Source organism: Procambarus clarkii, unplaced genomic scaffold (assembly GCF_040958095.1).
Source record: "Procambarus clarkii isolate CNS0578487 unplaced genomic scaffold, FALCON_Pclarkii_2.0 HiC_scaffold_957, whole genome shotgun sequence".
NCBI classification, from domain to species: Eukaryota; Metazoa; Arthropoda; class Malacostraca; order Decapoda; family Cambaridae; genus Procambarus; species Procambarus clarkii.
Genome location: NW_027189989.1, coordinates 37,158 through 43,187, shown reverse-complemented (window position 1 = coordinate 43,187; position 6,030 = coordinate 37,158). Strand labels below are relative to the sequence as shown.

The 6,030-nt window shown below is 44.9% G+C and overlaps 1 non-coding gene across 1 annotated transcript; it reads right to left on the bottom strand.

Annotated features, from left to right (window-relative positions):
- Positions 1-5,254: 5,254 nt before the first annotated feature.
- On the bottom strand, positions 5,255-5,373 carry LOC138361884 (5S ribosomal RNA). The gene has a single exon (XR_011227255.1). It is a non-coding gene; the product is annotated as a 5S ribosomal RNA (ribosomal RNA).
- Positions 5,374-6,030: the final 657 nt, after the last annotated feature.

The window sequence follows — 6,030 nt, the reverse complement described above, 5'->3', positions numbered from 1 at the left end:
GACAAGCCCAAAAAAAAAGAACAACGATCAAAGTTTGGTGAAATCAACAAGAAAGAAGACTCCTAACGAACTGACTTAACATCATCTGACATCAAACCTCCACTGCCAGCTGCTTGCGTTCCCGGCCTCTGTGTGTATTGCAAATGACACCCCACTCAATTCTACTTTCATCTGATCAAGCTCAAATCCACGGTGGTTGGGCCACCGATCTTTCATCTCCCCTCTTCACCTCATCTCCAGATCCTTGCTCAAGATTTCTGCAACCTCGCCCCGTTCTTCCATCCCCTGCTTGCCAGCTCTATGGACTTTTTAATCCGTTAATCCGGCCATCACAAACCACAGTTGTTCACCATGGCTCGCACCAAGCAGACTGCTCGCAAGTCCACGGGAGGCAAGGCTCCTCGTAAGCAGCTGGCCACCAAGGCAGCACGCAAGTCTGCTCCTGCCACAGGGGGCGTGAAGAAGCCTCACCGTTACAGGCCCGGAACGGTCGCCCTGCGTGAGATCCGTCGTTACCAGAAGAGCACAGAGTTGCTCATCAGGAAACTTCCCTTCCAGCGTCTGGTGCGCGAGATTGCCCAGGACTTCAAGACCGATCTTCGCTTCCAGTCGTCTGCCGTCATGGCTTTACAGGAGGCATCCGAGGCTTACCTGGTCGGTCTCTTCGAGGACACTAACCTCTGTGCCATCCACGCCAAGCGTGTCACCATCATGCCAAAGGACATTCAGCTTGCTCGCCGTATCCGTGGAGAGCGTGCATAAGCTAAAACGACCACCCTAGTATACACCAAACTCGGCCCTTCTCAGGGCCAAAATATCCTTCTAAGGAGATTTCAGACATTCCTAGCATCAGTCATATGAATTAACCTTCATCTATACATATAATAAATAAATAAATACAATAATTTAGGTGTCATACATACACTGTACACGTGATATCAATAAATCAAGTCATTTGTAGTACAACCTGTCCTCTTACAAACAAAACGCCGTCGCTTTTCATTCTTATGCACTGCCAAGGATCCTTCCCCCCCCCCCCCCCCCCCTCCAAAAAAAAAAAAAAATTGTCATACTGTACTAGAAATAAAAGCAGCTTGTATAAGTGACATACTGTCCTGTCCTGTTTTATTCTGTTTTTGGTCCTCTGGCTTAATCTGTTAAGTTAGGAGATGACATTTTAAATTAACCGTTTTCTTGACATTTTCAAACCTTAAGAGGGTGGCCTGCATAGTAATCCTAATGTGGAACATAACAATGAATCTCTAATCTCTAGAAAAAAGATACCGAGTGTTTATATGTGTGTTGAGAGAGAGAGAGAGAGAGAGAGAGAGAGAGAGAGAGAGAGAGAGAGAGAGAGAGAGAGAGAGAGAGAGAGAGAGAGAGAGAGAGAGAGAGAGAGAGAGAGAGAGACATGCAGAGACAGAGACAGAGACAGAGACAGACAGACAGACAGACAGACAGAGACTGAGAGAGAGAAACACACACAGACAGTTTCATAAATATTCTCATTTTATAGCTATTTGCTTTCAGTGACAGAGGTTTTTGTTATAATAGTATTGGTGTCTAACACTCACAATCTCTTTAGAAATTAAAGTGTGGCTCCAATGGAGCCGAGTTTGTTGGTTTGAGGCCAAGCCACCACCACAGGGCAGTAAGTAAGCCGTTTACTTGGAGGAGGTGTACTTGGTGACGGCCTTAGTGCCCTCAGAGACGGCGTGCTTGGCCAGTTCTCCGGGCAACAGGAGCCTTACAGCCGTCTGGATCTCCCGACTGGTAATGGTGGAACGCTTGTTGTAGTGGGCCAGGCGAGAAGCCTCGGCGGCGATGCGCTCGAAGATGTCGTTCACGAACGAGTTCATGATCGACATGGCTTTGGAAGAGATACCAGTGTCGGGGTGGACCTGCTTCAGCACTTTGTAGATGTAGATGCTGTAGCTCTCCTTCCTCCTGCGCTTCTTTTTCTTATCGCCCTTGGCAATGGCCTTCTGGGCCTTTCCGGCCTTCTTGGCAGCCTTTCCAGATGCCTTGGGTGGCATGATGATGCTCGTGCTGGCTGGCGTTGCGATACAATAATGAACTTTTGCGCGAGTCGAGCTTTCCTTTTATATCCCGCTCGCGACTCAGCTCAGAGCGGGTCGCGTGGCGGAGCGCGCTGATTGGTCAGTGGCGGACTCCCTTGATCCTGAGCGGGGTATATAACACGAAGCTCGATCTGCGGGCCGGCATAAAACACCACAAACCCACAACAGCAGCAGCAATGTCAGGACGCGGCAAGGGAGGCAAAGTGAAGGGCAAGTCAAAGTCTCGCTCCAGCAGGGCCGGACTTCAGTTCCCCGTGGGCAGAATTCACCGTCTGCTGCGTAAAGGCAACTACGCCGAACGCGTCGGTGCTGGCGCTCCTGTCTACCTGGCAGCCGTCATGGAATACCTCGCTGCCGAAGTTCTGGAGCTCGCCGGTAACGCCGCACGTGACAACAAGAAGACCCGTATCATCCCACGTCACTTGCAGTTGGCCATCCGCAACGACGAAGAACTCAACAAACTTCTGTCTGGCGTAACCATTGCACAGGGAGGTGTTCTTCCAAACATTCAGGCAGTTCTTTTGCCAAAGAAGACAGAGAAGAAGTAAGCACTTCTGCCACCCACCACGACAAATACCATAACCAGGCTCCATCCGGAGCCACACACACTTTAATAGAGAGATTCAAGTAGACAATCAACTTTCAAACATTAATAATAACATTTATATTGATTTCATTTGGAATGTGTACATAACAAACAAACAAACAAAACAAAATTATAGGGGATATTCAGCATCACTTGGAATATTAACCAATCATATAAATCCAATATATATTTTATATTTTACTTTAAGCGAGGAATTCATATTCTATCAATTTTTAATCATACAAATGAACAAAAGCAATTCTTCACTAGACGTAATGAATGAATAAATGATCAAGGTTTTAATGTGTTTCATGAATAAATATATATATATATATATATATATATATATATATATATATATATATATATATATATATATATATATATATATATATATATAATATAATATAATATAATATATTATAATACTTGTGAACCAGAATATGTTTGAGCAGCAGCGATCGTGCCATTGGCCGAAGTGCAACAATTCAAATAATTTAAAGGGCCTGCTCGGGTATATAAGAGAGGCTGGGAGACTGGGGCCGGTGGTGGGTGATGGGTGATGAGTGATGGTGTGGTGTGGTGTGGTGTTGTTAAGAGTTGATTTACGGCCAGCCAGCCAGCTGCAGCCAAGGCAGGGCAGGGCAAGGCAAGGCAAGGCAAGGCAAGGCAAGGCAAGGCAAGGCAAGGCAAGGCAAGGCAATAACAGGACAGGACAGGCAAGGCAAGGCAAGGCAAGGCAAGGCAAGGCAAGCAGGCGGGCGGGCGGGCGGGCGGGCGGGCGGGCAGCCAGCCAGCCAGCCAGCCAGCCAGCCAGCCAGCCAGCCAGGCAGGCAGGCAGGCAGGCAGGCAGGCAGGCAGGCAGGCAGGCAGGCAGGCAGGCAGGCAGCCAGCCAGTCAGCCAGCCAGCCAGCCAGCCAGCCAGCCAGCCAGCCAGCCAGCCAGCCAGCCAGCCAGCCAGCCAGGCAGGCAGGCAGGCAGCCAGCCAGCCAGCCACTCCCACTTTGTATTTATATGCATTCAATTTATATTCAAACATTATATATGTTAAGGGCCTAGTTTTAGTGTTTATTTTAAAAATGACAAACATCGAGTCGTTTTACCAGTCCTTTAGCGTTAACGGTGATGCATTTTAAAACTGAACAGAAATCACCTTTTCTGGATATATCAAATATCGAATCCGCTTAATGTGCCTACAATTCAATCATTCAAAAAATACATAATTTACATCATGCCTTTTCATAGAACAGACAATAAGATTTGAGACAATAAGAACTTTAGTTTTATAACTAAAGTTGCACAATTATACCAACTCTATGGTGGCTGGGTGGTAAGGTGTGTGGCTGGTGTTTTGGAAGTCGCGAGTTCAAACGACCCAATGGGAGTACTTTTTTTTTTTTTATGCCATTCAATCTTCCTAGTACTATTATGTAGGTGTGTGTGTGTGTGTTTTTATTCATTCTTTGGTTTTATAGATGACATACATATTGACTCCTTTTACCGGTCCTTAATTAGGCTCTGGGGAAGCAATGGTGGTGGTGGTGGTGCATTTAAAACTAAACCAAAAATCACCAGTTCTGGACGCGTCAAATATCATATCCGCTTAATGTGTCTACAACCTAATTACTTAAAACTACACTATTTAATTCATTCATATCATGTGCATATTGGTCATTATGCTCATACAACCGACATAACAATTTATTTTCATTATTAGAATCATACATTTCATCAAGTAATACAGATACAAAGAGATTTTCTTTCTGAGAAGACCGTTAGTATTGGCTGGCTGGCAGGCAGGCAGGCAGGCAGGCAGGCATTTGAGGGTTATTATTTCGCCTGATGATTGGGGGGAGGGTTGATGTGTTAGGGGGTTTTCGGTTAGGTGTGGTGGTGGTGATTGGTGGTGATTGGTGGTGGTGGTGATTGGTGGTGAGTAGTGGTGGTGGTGGTGGTGGTGGTGGTGGTGGTGGTGGTGGTGGTGGTGGTAGTAGGTGGGAGGGGGGGGGGGGGGGAAGGGGAATGATGGTCTGTGGATTCCTTCTCCGTACCCCTTACATATAAGCAAAAACATGCCTTCCTGTGGGTATAGAAACATTAACACAAATTATATCAGTAACTGATATTGTAGCCTTTTAAACAGAAAAGATTTGTACATACAAATACTTTTAAATTATCATTTATTTGTGGAAATGGCATTTACGTCATTAAATTGATACCTCAGCATCAAGTGTCCTGCAGTGGTCCAGTGGTAAAGTGTATATAAGTGATGCGTATTCTTGGAGTTGCGAGTTCAAACCCGGATTAAGCTATATATATATATATATATATATATATATATATATATATATATATATATATATATATATATATATATATATATATATACAACATGTTTTGTTTTGGTTGTTTGTTTTTGTATAAAGCCTCACACACTATATTAAGCGAGTTTGTTTTAAACATGACATACATATTAATTCATTTTACCAGGCCTTATTCCACACAACTCCGTGAATTTCCCGTGGAGCCAGCCAGCCATTCAAACAAAAACAAACGAAACAAAACAAAACAAAACAAAAAACATTATTGCCAACAGCATTTGGTGTTCCCAGGCGGTCACCCATCCAAGTACTAACCAAACCCAACGTTGCTTAACTTCGCTGATCGGACGAGAAGCGGTGTTCTCAACGTGGTATGGCCGTTGGCATGAGACTGCCTACACATTGTGGCTAATAACCAACTCTTTTTAGTCATCACGGCAGGATACGGACCTTCTTGTGGTGTCTTAATGGTAATTGTATCCTAACATATTTTTGTCTCCTTGGCATGGATATTTAACATCGTTTATTCAGTCTTGGGTTTATGTTCTTTCGCCATTTACAGACATTTTACATCTACCTACTTCCTCAGCCTACCCTGCCAATTTCTAATGAATTTGTGGATTTTCTTTTGTAATACATACATGTGTGTGCTCATCTGCTCTTCAGTTTTTATGATATTTGTCTCATCTGTCCTGCTTTATGATACTTTTACAAAGAACATGAACAAATGCTTCTATTTTAGAGAAGATATGGGATCCAGGTTTCGGAGCCGTAAAACCAACCGTCGTGATTGGTGGACGAGTTGCCAGGTTGCAGCTTCTGTACCGTGCCGGCACATAAATAGGTTCGGCTCAAGCGGCGGCAGCATCATTCCCCCGTGACTGTCTGAGCGTCTCTCATCACCTTGGTTATCTCATCATCATCATGGTAGAAGCAAAGCCTACCAAGAAGGCTGCGGCTGCTGCTGCTGCTGTGGTGGCCACCACCAGGAAACCTCGCGTCCAGGTTGCTCACCCGAAAACTAGTCAAATGGTTCTAGCCG